General features: G+C 41.9%; 1 protein-coding gene across 2 annotated transcripts in view; it reads left to right on the forward strand.

Moving 5' to 3' along the window:
- scube1 (signal peptide, CUB domain, EGF-like 1) overlaps nucleotides 1-16587 on the forward strand; it is a 135363-nt gene that overhangs the window by 6528 nt on the left and 112248 nt on the right. The window lies entirely within an intron of this gene.

Raw genomic sequence — 16587 nt, forward strand, 5'->3', positions numbered from 1 at the left:
AAATTCTAGTGTTTTAGAACATGTCAAGACCTAGAAATAATTTTACTACACATCTATGTAGTATTTCTGAAACTTAAGTGGGAGCTAATAAAAATGCAACCCCAGGGGACAAATTAGGAATGACTGTATGTATAACTACATAATTGTAGTTGATGATCTTTAATGTAGTGTTAGCTTTCCGGCTCTGCTTCTGGACAGTGGTTGGGGAAGCACAGGGGAGATATTACCTCCAGGGCTGGAGCTGTGGCTGCAGGTTAACACCCTTACTTCTACAGATAGGGGATGAACAGGTGGACACTCAGGTGATCTGGAAGAGGCTGAGCGTTTATTTCTCTCAACAGGCTCGGAACGCGACACATATTTACCCCACTTCATAGTGACTATAATGCTAACTCTGCCCATACTCTCATCTCTCTCTCTCGCTCTCCCCCTGCATGCACACTTGCCCGGCTCTTAAAGGCGCCACAGCATTCTTACAACGTTAGTTTACACAAATTGACCTTGCGGGCCGGATTGGACCTTCTGGTGCGCTGGTTTCAGCACACGAGCCATACGTTTGACACCCCTGATTTAGAGTGTCCATTTAACCTCTGCATGTTTTTGGACTGTAAGAGGAAACTGGAGAAAACCAATGCCAGAACATGCAAACTCCATGCTGAAAGGCCCTTATTGCAACTAGGTCGTGAACTTAGGTTCTAACCACTACACGTACTGTGTAAACCTTTAATACAGTATCATTGCAAACAAAAAACACATTTTGCAAAAATCCAGATAGGTCTCACCTTTTAGTCAACCCCCCCGACCATTTCCCAATCATTCATATTCATGACTTGAAGTTTTACATAAGAAATGTCATATAATAGAATTCAAACCCTCAATGTTGGGCCCACATAGCTCCACAATCGACTTTGCCAAGTTAAATAGCTGTTATTCCAGGTCCATATTTAACAACATATGATGTACTCAGTATGGACTTGGATCAGGATACGGAGCAAAAAAATTGGGCTATATTTGCTGAGTGTCCCATCAGATAAAATGTAATGCAAAGAACAGAGCCTGTGATGTGATAACAGCTGTTTCACCCCTGCCCCTAAATGAGTTCACCTAATTAGCAGAGAGGAAGTACAGTGAGTGGTGGTGTGAGGGTGAGACAGGGGCAGAGCCTGACTGTGCGCTCACACCTCCACTCACTTCTGCCTCACAGCACAGCACAGCACAGCTGGAGCCTGCCCACTTTCTTTCTGCAGTCCTACCTCAGTCACACATGCACACATGCACACGTATGTACACATGAATGCACACACTGTAGGCTTCACTACACTTAATGTCACATCTGACTACACAAATTCCGGCCGATTTTCAAGCGATTTAGTCGTGAACACATTTCTAGTATCGGACTTGATAATGAACGTCTGGAGCGATGAACGGACGTGTAATATAACATAGCTGAAGAACAGAGATTTGCCGTCTGGGACGCTTCACAACGCCCTGACAAGAAGTCTAGCATGTTGGAATTATTATAACTCCTTGACCCGCTTCCCAGATGACCTATAAACTCTATGTCAATCCCCTGAACAAGACATAATCTGACACAGTGACCATTGTGAAAGACAAAAATATTGTGTAGTCTGATTTCGGCACAAGACGCTTTCTCTATAAGTGACTCTGCGGTGATTTTGCATTTTCAAAACCATTTACCCTCACTTTTTCTGAGGTACCACATTTGACAGATGACAAGTCATTTCAACCAAATTCACAACATAAATCTTAAAAATAACAATATATCTAGCTCAGTGGTAGCGAGAGTCGTTCGATTCCTGGCTCCGCTGGTCTACATGCCCATGTGTCCTTGGGCAAGACACTTAACCCCACGTTGCTCCTGATGGCTGTGCCGGCAGCGTGTGAGTGGGTATGAAAGATGAGTGATAGAAAATGCGCTCCACATAGATGCTGTATGTATGGGTGTGTATGGGTGAATGGGTGAAGAACAGCAGTGTATAGCAGCTTTGAATGGTCATGCAAACACAAACTAGAAAAGCGCTATATAAATACAAACCATATCTGTATATTTTTCAACGAGTACAGTACCTGTTGAATGTGTTCCTGTTTTTTGTTTTTTTTATAGATATCTCTTGCAGTTCTTATCCAAAAAGCATCAAAGTGGGCACACACCTTAGTACGGCCTTCTTTACCATATTTACCTCGGATTTTTACCTCGGATTTTTAAGCATATACTTGTGTCTAGCTTGATTTTTTGGCAGTCTGGACAGCTAAATGACACCCAAGCTGATTCAAACCACATACAGAGATGGTTTTGAATGTGATCCTGATCAGATTTTTACAGATCCGTTTCAATCTGAACATCTCGGTCGTTCGGATTTCAAAGGGTCTTCAGACTCGCAGAGCAACTCAAACGGAGAAGGAGGTGGGACAGAAACAGGCACAGAAGCCTGTTGTCCATTTTGTTCATTTTGTTTAGAATACGTGTTTTTACGGAACATGGCCTCTGGCCTATATGGCCACACGCTGATCGGATCTGATCACTTGCAATATATAATGTGAACAGTGGGTCAGGAAGTTGCTTACACAGTTTGAAGACTGTCAAGTGAACTGATGACAAATGACAAAAAAACTGGGGGTGTCTGTAAGTTCTGTAATGGCGGTTTTCCACTACATAGTACCTCCTCGCCTCAACACTGCATGGTTTGGTTGGTTTTCCATTGCAATATAATACCTCCTCCTGCATGAAACTGCCCTGACTTTGTTTTACACAACTTACTACTGTAAAACTACTACTGTACCTCACCAGGGTCAGCCAACCATCAATGGACAGTGCACAAGAGAGGTGAAGAAGAGAGTGCAGGTTGGGTGGAGTGGGTGGAGACGAGTGTGTGACAGAACAACAGCAGCAAAAGTAAAAGGAAAGGTCTACGACACGGTAGTGAGATCTGCTATGATGTATGGCTTGGAGACAGTGGCACTGCCTAAAAGGCAGGAGGCAGAGCTGGAGGTGTCAGAGCTGAAGATGCTGAGATTTCTGTTCGGAGTGACCAGGATGGACAGGATTGGAAATGAGCATATTCCAGGGACAGCTCAGGTTAAATGATTTGGAGATAATCTGAGAGAGGTTGAGATGGTTTGGTCACGTGCAGAGGAGGGATAGTGATTCAATTGGACAAAATATGTTGAAAACCACAGATTAGGTTCATTACAGTATGTTGTGAAGGACATGAGGACAGCTGGTCTAACAGAAGAAGAAACAAGGGATAGGGTAAGAGGGAGGCAGATGATTTGCAGTGGCAACACCTAAAGGGAGAAGCTGAAAGAATAAGTCGAGTTTAATGCTGTCTAACGCACTGTGAATGACCTTTGTCACCAAGTCAAACTCTCTACACTGGGGAAAAAGTGATGCAACACATGTTGTCTTCTTCCTGTCATGTGTTACTTTAACAACAGATTAACTTGTGCACCTATGGGCAGGTTAGTGTTGAAATGGCGTGTGGTCAGGCACATTTTTGGCACAAAGCTATCTTTTGAAAAGTAGTAGACCATCAGAAAACTGGTCTGAAGACTGAGGTGCAGTATTTCAGTGTTAATGTGGATACACTCTACCTCCTCCCACGCATGCTTCACCTTTGGTGGAATCCTGCTGTTGCCAGAGATGTTTGCTTCTGTCTTTTACTTTTACTGCACTAAAGTTATCTCAAAAAAGCAGATTATGTAACTTCATTTTGTTTACTTCTTGTTGCTTCAGACCGTTGACCACAACTGCAACCACACCATCCAAAGAAGAATAATTAGACACGTGTTCGTGTCCGATCGAACATCACAACCTTAAGTATCTACTGATATCAGTGTGATACAGTCATTTTACACATTTAAAATGATATTGCTGCATCTTATATCCATTACAGTCTGTGTGTAGTGAACCATGTAATATATATAGGATTTTTGGACTGTATTGGAGTTTACATTTTATCTATCCAATAACTATTCCAGATTAAGATTAATAATAACATTAATAATAAGTTACAGTTTCTTGGGGGCCCACCCTTTAGAAAGAAGGGACAATATTTACTGATTCAGTCTCATGAATTTAGCCAATTACCAATTTGGATTATGATTAATAATTAATTTAATAATTGATAAGTCACAGTGACACATCAATCAATCAAACGTCATCTAAATCTAGACACAACAACAACACACATGCACTGAGTAAGCTCAATACAACATTTCACACAGTTAAACGTCCTTATCCAATTTGTGTTAATGTTCTGCTACACCCAGTTACGTTACCAAGTCCTTGAAAGATGCAAGGAAATTCCTTTTGTGTCCAGAAACTGTAGTTTGTTCACCATGTTTCTGGTGTCTGTTGCTCAGGTTCCTCCTCACAAAGTTAGCTAGTTGGAGCTAACTTGGCTCTTGATCCTTAGGCTCTTGAGTCATTGCCTCTGATGGGAGGATTACAGGCTGCTTTGTGCGTTGTGATCAGTACAGAGGGTTCTCTTGCTGGTGGGAGGTTGTTTAGCTCTGTACTGAAGGGCCTACAGTTGAAGAGCTGATGTCTGGCCCTTGGAGGGCGTCTGTGTCCTTCCTCCATCCTGGAGGAGGAAGAATAGGACTCCGTGTCCTCCTCACAGGACAGCCAGTTGAGAAGAAGAAGCAGGAGGAAGAGGTGTGCACTGGTCGTCGCTTCTCTGTTGTCATTGTGTTAAGCCTGTCCCTGGTGTGCCAGGGTTTTGTGACTGGCTCTCCTTTTTTAGGGGATTCTGTAGTTGTCCATCATGGTGTCCTTGGCAGACGTGTCTTCAGAGCAAAATCAAATCATTGGCAGACTCTGCTGCTGCCTTCACCCAGGATAGGAGTTCCCCTACTAAAATCCAAGAAGACCGTTGTCATGTAGCTCTGTTGCGATTTATTGCAGTGAACACACTCTGTCTGTCGGAGCATCCTGAATATCAATTGCTGTGTCCTCTGAGAGGAGACAACACAGGGTTCAGGCTTTTCAGGAACATGATCCTCCTCCCCTGAACCTGCTGTCTGTACAAATGTGCTCTGTCATTACATCACGGTTATTAGGTGAGCACTGAATGTGTGAGTGTGTTTCTGTGTTGGTCTGAGTGTGTATGTGGAGGTTCTGCTGCGATGGAGCAAGAATGTCAACTGCATTTTATTACATCATTGTATATCTGTGTATTTGTTACCTCTTTAGGACCTTTTCGGTCAAAACACTGACCTTGTCAGGAGTAGTAGTACTCATGGAGAGTAAAACCTGGTCCTAATGAGGCCAGAACCTTGTTTCAGAGGAACTGGTTAAGTTAAGTTAGGTTAAGTGCTCAGATCCACAGCTGCCTCCATCAGTAAGTTCAAAGGTGTTGGTTTGTGACTTCTGTATTTGAAATTCCTAGTTTGGATTTACTTGACATTTAGTGACATGAACTGACCACATGAGGCAGCACTAGACCAGCAGCTCCTCTTGCAATGAGCTAAAAATGCAGATTTTCTCTATGGACTTTGCTGCGGGAGAGAGTGAAACTTCAATTTCCAATCGTAAAACGGTGCCTGGAGAAAATACCATATTTTAATGATATCACAGAAAAATCAAGCAGCTGTAGATTTTAGCTGGTGTGCCTTTTACTATGAGGCTAAAATCTGTTTTTCCAGGTTTTCAATGAGTGAGCATCAGTGACTCTCACACTTGGTGAAGTTAGTGCTGAAAAGGTCTCAGTAGTTCATACAACTACACTTCAAATACCCTCTTAAAATTACGGTGAGGTGAACGTTAGGTTTAGGTCACTCTAGGGTTAAGGGTTGTGGTTATGGCTATTGTCATCTCTGGAAATGAATGTAAGTCTATCGTACGTCCTGAAATGTAACCGGAGAAAGTGTATGTGCATGTGTGTCTCCTTATTGACTCCTGACTGTACACTGAGATCCATCATCCTGCCTCCAGTGATGAGGTAACAGCTTGTGACTGGCACGCCAAATGAAGATGAATGGTGGATGAGAGTTGACCCCTGACCCTGTGATTAGATATGGGTGCCGTAATTGTCCGGCTGTGTTTTCCATCAACAGGCATTAAAGGCCACTTTGCTGGCCAGTGCACATTAGCTGGCTCTGCTATTCCTGGAAGCACCTGGAAGCAACAGAGACTCCAGTGCCCGCTCTCCTCAGCCCACAGGTCATCATCAGCATCACTCCATATCAGCTAACAGTCACTCAACAGTCCAGTAAATCATGCAGTGGATTTGGAGGAATTCGATAAAAGTTAATGTTTCGGAAAGGCTGTGCTTTTTGTTGCTTGTGTGATTTGGCTCAGAAATGTATGATCTAGCCACTGTGTTATCTCTCTGTTGTCATCTTATCAGACATATCTGTCCAGAGCACCTGTGTTTATCAACAGAGCTCCACAGGCACTCATCATGCTCCATAATACTGGATGTTTTGGATAAGGATGCCTGATGTTGACTAGGGCTGAACAACTACAGTTTGAAACAATACATTTACAAATCACAAAAGCTGCAGTTTCATTCTTCTGTTGTTGATTGTTCGACCTTATATCAAAGTATTTCAACCTTCAAATAATCTCCAAGACTATTTTGATGGTACTTGAACTAATAACAGGGTGAATATCACCTCTTCATTAGTACTACTTTTCGACACATGGCACAACCGGGGGTTAGATTTTGTTTCTAATATCTTGATAAATAATGTTATCATATTTGAATAAAATGCTGTAACACAGGCTGCTGTACCTGGTCTAATGGCATGGTTGTTTGTACATTAGAGGTCCTGCTAAAGCAAAAATGCCAAATTGGCATCTCTTTTGCATGCTTCTGCGTTTTTCATTTCTGTCCATTCGAAAAAAGCGGGGTCAGATGTGTACTCGTGTGTGACCTCACCATTGTCGCCATTGTCGCTTCCTCTGACAATGGTTTTCTCCTCTTCCTTTTTTGCCGCCTCTGCCATGATGAACTAAAATTACACTGTGACTGCCTTGTTCTTATAGCCGGTACCTGACTAGTGTGTGTGTGGTGCCATGGAGCAATTTGTGTTTCTCACAAGACCCAAGACTTTGTGAGACCTCCTGATTCTTAAGACTCCGGGTTGGTGGCTCTGATCTTGTAGGGAGAGTGGAGACAGTCCCCAATCTCCCTGTAACAAGACATTTAACCATCACATTGACTATGAAGCTGTAAAATTAGGATAGAAATCCTGCATAGTTCTGCTTGAAAGTGACACAGTGTAGTATTTCCAAGATTATTTTGACGGTACATCAACTTATAACAGGGTGAATGGCACCTCCGTCAAAGCCAGAGCAGGTCCACTCTGCATCACCTTCATTGGCAATATGGAACATCTGGTTTTGAGTCTGTGCCTTTTGGTAGCCAGTCCAGCTGTTAATTACAGCCAGAACTGCTGCACCCAGGTTTTAATAAAGCTGTGTGTAATCATTTTCCTATTATCAGGAAGTGAGTGAGAAGCCTCACCTGTCTTATACAACCGTCGTTTTTAGTGTATCTGTAATTTTATTAGCACTTTGTGTATTTCTATTGTATTCTTCCAGTCAACAGTTTGGACACACTTTCTCATTTAAGGGTTTTGCATTATTTTCCTGACTATTTATCTTGTAGATTCTCACTGAAGGCATCAAAACTATGAATGAACACATATGGACTTTTGTAAAACAGTGTGAAATAACTCAAAACATGTTTTATATTTTAGATTCTTCAAAGTAGCCATCCTTTGCTTTGTTGACAGCACTGCAAACCCTTGGCCTTCTCTCAATGAGCTTCATGATGTAGTCACCTGAAATGGTTTTCACTTCACAGCTGTGCCTTGTCAGGGTTCATTTGTGGTGTTTCTTGCCTTCTTAATGGGGTTGGGACCATCAGTTGTGTTGTGCAGAAGTCAGGTTGGTATTTGACAACTGATAGAATTCATATTATGGCAAGAACCAAACAGCTAAATAAAGAGAAATGACAGTCCATCATTACTTTGAGAAATGAAGGTCAGTCAGTCCGGGAAATTGCAAAAACTTTGAATGTGTCCCCAAGTCTCAAAAACCATCAATCGCTACGACGAAACTGGCTCACATGAGGACCACACCAGGGAAGGAAGACCAAGCGTCACCTCTGCTGCTGAGGATAAGTTCATCCGAGTCACCAGCCTCGGAAATCGCAAGTTAACAGCACCTCAGATTAGAGCCCAGATGAATGCCACACAGAGTTCTAGCAGCAGACACATCTCTACATCAACTGTTCAGAGGAGACTGAGAATCAGGCCTTTATGGTCATAGCTGTTAGCAATTGCTGCTAAAAAACACTACTAAGGAAATGCACCAAGCAGAAGAGGTTTGTTTGGGCCAAGAAACACAAGGAGTGGACATTAGACCAGTGGAAATCTGTGCTTTGGTATGATGAGTTCAAATTTGAGATCTTTGGTTCCACCCGCCGTGTCTTGAATGGATGGTCTCTACATGCATGGTTCCCACTGTGAAGCATGGAGGAGGTGTGATGGTGTGGGGGTGCTTTGCTGGTGACACTGTTGGGGATTTATTCAATGGAAGGCACACTGAACCAGCATGGCATCCCGTCCAGTTTGCGTTTAGGTGGACCATCATTTATTTTTCCAAAAGGACAATGACCCCAAGCAAACCTCAAGGCTCTGTAAGGGCTATCTGACCAAGAAGGAGAGTGATGGAGTGCTGCACCAGATGATCTGGCCTCCACAGTCACCTGCCCTAAACCCAATCAAGATGGTTTGGGATGAGATGGACCGCAGCGTGAAGGCAAAAGGGCCAAGTGCTCAGCATCTCTGGGAACTCCTTCAAGACTGTTGGAAAACCATTTCAGATGACTACGTCATGAAGCTCATCAAGAGAATGCCAAGGTTGTGCAAAGCAGTAATCAAAGCAAAAGGGTGGCTATTTTGAAGTATCTAAAATATAAATGTAATGTAAATAGTCATGAAAATAAAGAAAAAACATTAAATGAGAATGTGTGTCCAAACGTTTGACTGGTAGTGTATGTATTTTTATTATATTCACAACTTCATTTTAAAAATGCTCATATCATAGTAAACTTCAAATAATTACTGTGTACTTTAAGTGTTCTATCCATGATGCATTTTACATTTTTTAAATTATTTAAATTAATTTTTCTTAATTCAAACACCTGAAAATCACCTGTATGAAATCTAGCACATGAGACGTTTTGAATTATGGTTAAATTAAGAAAAAAGTACGACCCGTAGGTATGTGTTTAAAAGAGGTGCCCTTAGCTGTTCGACTCCCTCGTTTACACACATTTTTTCTACGTCATTTTCTGTAACTTACTGCCTCGTCTCGTTTTTGGGTTTTTTAGCCCTAACCCTAACCTCACTAACACTTGTGCATAGCTGAGTTGAAAATACCGGTGTGCTAAAAACATATCTCTGGGTCGTGTTCAGGGGTTGGCCGAAACGATCCATAGTTTGAGTTGGAGGACAGGTTGTTTATCGAGATGCTTTTGAGGTTCAGGAAAGTCATCCCTGATCCCTCGATGCCTGTTTAGTTTCTGTGTCCTGAAAATACAGCACAATGATTCCATTTTATCATAATCCTTTGAAATGTTATCCGAGTTTGTTTCAGTTTAAAGTATACACAATCAACAGCCTGTTATGGGTTTCTTCGATCTGTCTAAACAGGGAGACAACTTTGAGACGGTTTTGCACACACACACACACACACACACGTGCAGTAAAGCAGACTTAAGTGATGCACACATACCAGAACAAGAACAAAGAATCAGATGGTGTAACACATCTACAGCGGCAAAGAAAATCACCTCAGAAAATGAATGGTCTAAGGAAAACGGCACTTTTGCAAACATTAAAGGTATAGTTCAAGTTTATTTTGACATGTTTTATCAATTTTATGAAATACTGACACATAATCAGTACTGGTTTTGTTGTGTGTGTGCCACCAGGAACCAGTCTGAGACACAGATTCTCTGCAAAAATATAACAAACACTGGACAAAAGGCTCATCTCCTGCACCAAAGTCCATAGAGGAAATGATCATTGTTAGCGCTCAGAGATGCAGGAGCTGCTGTTCTGCTGCCTCATGTGGTATGTTTGTGTCACTGTGGTTATTCTGAACAAAGAATTACATACACTGATGTCACAAAATGACATTTGGACTTAATGATGGAGGCAGCAGTGGGTCAATAGTGCTGTGACGTCAAATTGCTGCTTTTCTCCATGGACTGTTGTGGGTGAGCGAGTGGTTTACAAAGCAACACAAACTTAAAGGTAGGGTTGGAGATCTAAGCCCCTTTCATCAGACTTCCCTCCAGAGCACAGGAACTCACAACAAATACAGATTCATGAGCACTGCGCATTGGTTACAATCGAGGTGTGAAGAGGAAGTCAGCTGGTGATTGTCATTGATTCAGGATGTGTGATGTGTCAGTTCATCAACAACACTTCACCTATGCCTTTTAAAATACTTGGTGACAAGAAGGTAAACAACCATGATATAACTCTGGTGGTGATGTGGGTCCACAAAGACCTGCTCAACTGTAGTGGGCAGCTGGCTCCTGCCTGAACAAAGCTTCCTGCGAGTTGCTAATCTGTAGTGCGGAAATGTAGCAGAGGCTTAGAACACAGGTCATCTCCCTGGTCACCACAAACTTTAGTCCCAGCACTTACAAAAGCACAGGAGCCAGAGTGGCTTTTTCTCACACTGACCACTTCCATTTAAACTTCACAATCCTCTTTTTCCTCAGTCCTATTGGTACAATTCTCAAATGATGTCTAATATTTGCAGGGCAGTGAGTGCATCATGGATTCCCAGCAAAAGCGTGTCACTTATTTAAATTGTCCATGAACACAACAGTGTCATCAGCATATTTCATCTCTCATATTCACTGTGAGTGAAATGAGTGTAAAGTCACGATTCTCTTTAGTAAGTTATGTGTTGTATTTCTGTCTTTTACCATATCATTACTTAGTCATGCATCCAGGAAGGACCAGGTAGATGGACAGAAGCAGGCACATTATTAGGCAGTTGTTTTAGGTAGTGCTCGCAGAAACTAAAATCATGATTGTGATAAAAACACAGAAGTCCTACAGACGCCCAGGTCCAACTGTTTGCCGCCATCTCACACTACACTGTAAAAACAGCCCCATTAGAAATAAGCCGAATATTCTTAACGTGATATAAATGTTCTTGTTTTAAGAAAAACAAGCTGCCAATGGCTTTTAGCAGATTTGCTTGGCCAGAATTCTTAAAACTAGCTTGTAAATCTGCAACCACTTTCAGACTGTGATGTGCCTTAAAAGACATTTTTTTATCCATTTAAACGTCTTATATTTTCACACAGGGCCACACCATGTCTCACGTGGCTAGCACTGTTGCCTCACAGCATGAAGGCCTTTCTGTGTGGAGTTTGCATGTTTGTGGGTTTTCTCTGGGTTCTCAAGTTTCCTCCCACATGTAGAAAAACATACAGCGGTTAACCCTCTAAATTGTCCATAGGTTTGAGTGTGAGAGTGAATGATTGTTGGTCTTTATATTGGAGCTTCTCCACTATACAGTTCTGAAACGTCTCAACTTGTTTTGTTTTTTTTTGCAGTAAGGATAGTACCTGGTACCTGGTGCTTTTTTTGGTACTGGCTAGGTTCTTAGCTGATACGAAAATGTGACATGGACAGGCGACCGGCCACTGATTGGTCAGAGAGTGTCGTCACAGGAAGCAAAATGAACAATGCCGAACTGTAGTTAATCTCCAACACTCAGCAAAGAAGTATTTAAGCGAGTCTGGTAGAGTCTTTAGTGACAGCACTGCCGAAAGATGGCGATCGTATTTTGGCTGAGTGACTGCTCAAGTGGAGTCTGACTCTAATATTGATGGGGACATGCCCATATGAGCATCAGTGAACGCACAGCCGAGCAGAGTGCTGGTGATGAGTTTTCAGGGCCATACCTAAAGCGCACAGTCAAATCTTTTTGTCTTCCCCTACCTCTCTGGCCTGCACTACTTACGTAACACACATCAACGAGTGTTCTGCTCTCTGTGTTTAGTGTTAGAATGAATAATTCACAGTGATGTCTCTCTCTAATATGGTGTATTGGTGTTGCCTCCCATCGTGGCGTAAAATGAGGCACTCTGTGTGCAGCGGGGGAATGTCATGGGAGATATGAAAACAACTATATGACTATCTCAGCTATACTGAGAGAGTCATGTGATAGGCTAAAGGACAACTAATCCCCCTCTTCTGAGGTTAACTTAAGGCCCAATGCCTAATATTGAAAAAGGCCAAGTGGGCTAGCAGCTAATGCTGCGTTCCATTTACATTGGACATTCTACTGGCAACCTGTCCATGGCCTTTTGACCTGTCAGCAAGCATTGGCACCAGTGACTCTCATGTGGAGGACAAAGCAGTAGGCGAAGAATTAATGAATAATTTAATCAGAGATTTCCCCATTGTGGGATTAATAAAGGATTATCTTGTAACATGTTGCTGACCTGCCTGTGTTCGATGGTTGTCTTGTCACTGTCACAGGTCCTCCTTCACTCAGTGACGAACACCTGACCTGTTTTACAGAGACAGAGATGAGAGAGGGAGAGGCGGAACTTCTCATGGGAACAATGGATAGTGAGGGAGAAGTGGCAGACACTTACAAAGGCACTGTCTGGTGTCTACAGCACACACACACACACACACACACCACAAGTACAGATTTGGTCTGTGCACCTCGCTCTGTCTCTGTCTCTGTGTGTGTCTCTCACTCAGACCCAGTGATGCTTATGCTGTGTATATATAGAAACAGTGACCTCATGCCAGCACCTCCACCTCACTCTACTGTCACTCTATGACAGATGATGTCTGGTGCTGTGGTGTGGAAATGTTCTGACTTTAGCTTCCCCTCAACTTCTGAGACGTGTGTGTGTGTGTGTGTGACTGCAGAGATACTGTATGTATGTGTGAGATCCAAAACTGAAAAAAGGAGAAGAAGACGATATCCATGGGTACGCTCTTGGAATGTGCTAGTGGAACATACCATTCTAAAGCACCATTCTCATGCCTGACACCATTATTTTACAAGATTCACTTAAATGAAAATAAAAATTAAAAAAATTCAAGGACCTTGATGGTTTTCAAAAATTGCAAAAATAATAAAGCAGGTAAAAGTCTCCCTTGTTTGTTACAACACCACCTACTCTTTCATGTGCCCTGCATTGCTTGGCATCCCTGTGACAACATGAGATTCACATGTATGGCGTCACATTTATGTCAAAGGTCGTGAGAGAAGCAGCGCAGTCGTACGTTAATATTTGCGTTCGTGCAGTAACATTATTTGCTCATGAACGTGTTTTTCCCTATTTTTCACCCAAACAGGTCATCAAAAAGAACGTTTGGAGGAAAAAAAAAATTAATGTGATAAAAAATTTACAGCAAAAATGCATAAATTATAAAGAGGGATTAATTGCTACCTGCCCTGGCGAGGTTTGAAGATACATGCAGGATTCATTGGGAGAGTTTAGCCTTGAATCCAACACGACCTGCATGTGATCACTCAGGACAGATGTAAATACCAGGTCTGAAAGTCACCCTGCATGTCCATATGTACATCTCATGTGACATGTATGAGTTATTATGGATGTAGTTATGGAAGACTGTATGTCAGCTCTGTGATTGGCTGCAGACCTGTCCAACTCTGCCTCTCATTCAGTCTCAGCTGGGATTGGCGCCAGCTCCTCCCATGACCCTCTAATGGTAATTGGTAGATAATGGATGGATGAAACATGTAATAATGAACCTGTGGTGGGACAAATGAGATGATGGTGAGATGCCACACTCTGGATAATTGATGGGAAACACCTTGCAGCAAATCCTGCTGTCAGGTTGGGTGGTCCAGTTTGTTGTGCTTACAGGCTAAGGGGCAGCCTTTAGCCTGTAGTGAATTCCCAACAGCTTGGAGCACATGTTGGTGGTGTCTGCTTGTGTGTGAAGAAGCCTGAGAACATGCAGCTCCTCTTTGATTGTGGTTCCTTCAGTAGTCCAGTGGTTTGCTCGGTTTCTGTCACATCTAATGGTCATCAATGTAGGATTCCCAACTGCTTTGCAGCTCCGCTTTTACACTGATCCACGCCTCCCTCATCAAAGTGATCCAGTTCAAAATAAGATTACTGATTACATTCCAGTAAATGTCGTAATAATTAAATAGTAATGAAATAGTATAATATCCAATATAGAAAAGCAGGAGCCTGCTGACTGTCATACAGATCAAAGGAAGATGAGGGCGGAGTTTATCTGGGGGGGTGGACTTGCTGCATGACTAGTGGGAACACAAAATGTTTTTTTTACCTGGTTTGCACAAGAGTGACACATGAGTTTTCGTGCAGGGCAATACCCTAAAATGTACACTCAAGTTCTAACCACTCTTGACGACCAATATTATGCAGATTATTCAGATTAGATGCAGCTGAATGGTGGCATGGATATAAAGCAGCCTCATCTGATAAACAAAATAAATGAAACCATCAAACAAAATTAAACAGACATTGTCGGTTACTTTTGAATACATCTTTTATCAGTTAGAGAAAACAGGAGAAATATTTTCTACCAAGAATAATTAAATTGTTAAACAGTTAAATTATAATTCTTTGTAAATATGTGCTGTCCGTATTTGTAAGGTAGGTTTTTTTATTTGGAGCCAAATGCGATTTACCACATAATACATTTTAATTTATTTACAATTTGATTTAACTTTACCTAATTTAACCTAATCTAATCTTTTCTAGTCTAACCTGTCCTATACCAACCTTACCTAACTTGACCTAACCTAACTTAATTCACTTTACCTGTCTTAACTTAACTTAACCTAACCTGACCTAATTTACGCAACCTGTGCTAACCTAACCTGACTTAATTTACCTAAACTGTCCTAATTTGATCTAACCTAACCTAATATACCTAACCTGGCTTAATCTAACATAACCTAATGCACCTAACCTGGTTTAATCTAACCTAACCTAATTTACCTAAACTGTCCCAATCTAACCTAAATTCTTAATGGCGATTATTCAATTTCAATAGTCCAGATATTGGAAATGTGAAGTTTCATTGCCTCCAAACAGATCTGTGCTGGTTTGTCTTTTCCTCATTTTCTCATGAAATTTACTTATGAAACTCAAACCTTACCTGCAAAAACCCATCCTCTCCTCTGTCTCCCTCCTTCTCTGTCCACTGTCCGGTGCCTCATTTCCTTGATGAGATGTGGAGCAGCAAACCTTTCTCTGGCAATTAAAAGCAGATGCAGCTGCTAGTCTGAAGCTGTCAGATGTCAGCAACAGCTCTGGGGCAAGAAGTGGCACCATTTGAGGCCAAGTTCACTGTCCTCTTTCCTCCACACACACAAATTTTACCCAAATTAGTAAATTAATTTATTATTTTTTCCTGTTATTAGTTTCATTTACTCCTCAGCTTCACTCTATTCACATACCCTGGTATATAGAGTAGAAAAGTATTTGTGATTTTCCTCCAAGTACCACCAGAGGAAGCTAGCATACCACTGGTGGTACACGTACCACAGTTTGAGAACCACGGCTATATATAATAGCACTGCAGAGACAGTAAAATCTTATCAGATGAAGGAAACAAAAGAAAGAAAGTAAATCATCCATTATGTTAGGATGAGCCAGTGATGGCTTTGAGATTATGTAATATACATAATATTACATTACATGTCATTTAGCAGACGCTTTTATCCAAAGCGACTTACAATAAGTGCATTCCAGCACAATTTGTTGTTGTCGCTGTCTTAGTCGAGAAAGTCGAGAGTCGAAAGAGATGTGCTTTTAGTCGGCGGCGGAAGATGAACATTTTTTGCTCATTTGTGACATTTTCCCACCGATATAATGAACATCTTGCTGTTGTCACACACATGCAAATCTATTTGTTTACTTCACTGTTTCGTCTTACATAGTACAGTATTGAACTGTGACAGGACGACGTATTTATCCTCTCATCTGATCCCAGTCATGCTGCAGTGGCCCTCCAAGCAACAGAGACAGGGCGTCTCTGTCAGAGAGCCGACAAACACAATTAAAAATGCACTGATGTGTGTTGGCCTGTGTAATTGGCTTCCAGTAAACATGTCTGCGGCTCTTCATGCTGCAGAATGTGGCAGTGATTTGGCTTTTTGTCATGACGTTTCAACTCAAGTCAAAAAACCCTTGATGAGGAGCTTTGAGGTTCGGTGTCCGCTCTTCAAAGCAATGACACGCTCCAGCCTGAATCGCCATGTTAATCATCGTAAAAGGAAGTGTTTTGTGGACAGAAAGTCTCAAATGTGTGTGTTCATGTTGAAATTCCTTCATTTGGACTTGTGGTATGTGAGTCATTGTGCACGTTTCTTGTTTCCTGTGTGTTTGTGTGTGTGGGTGTGATCACCTTTGGATGTGTGCTGCTCTCACTACCAGTAATTTGTATGTATATATATGTTCAATGTCCAGGTCTGGGTTATGTCCTCTAGCAGGATGTGGAGGCTGAGAACCTTGTGTGTTCTTGTTACCTCTGTAGGACCTTTTCTGC

Source organism: Solea senegalensis, linkage group LG3 (assembly GCF_019176455.1).
Source record: "Solea senegalensis isolate Sse05_10M linkage group LG3, IFAPA_SoseM_1, whole genome shotgun sequence".
In the NCBI taxonomy this organism is placed as follows: Eukaryota; Metazoa; Chordata; class Actinopteri; order Pleuronectiformes; family Soleidae; genus Solea; species Solea senegalensis.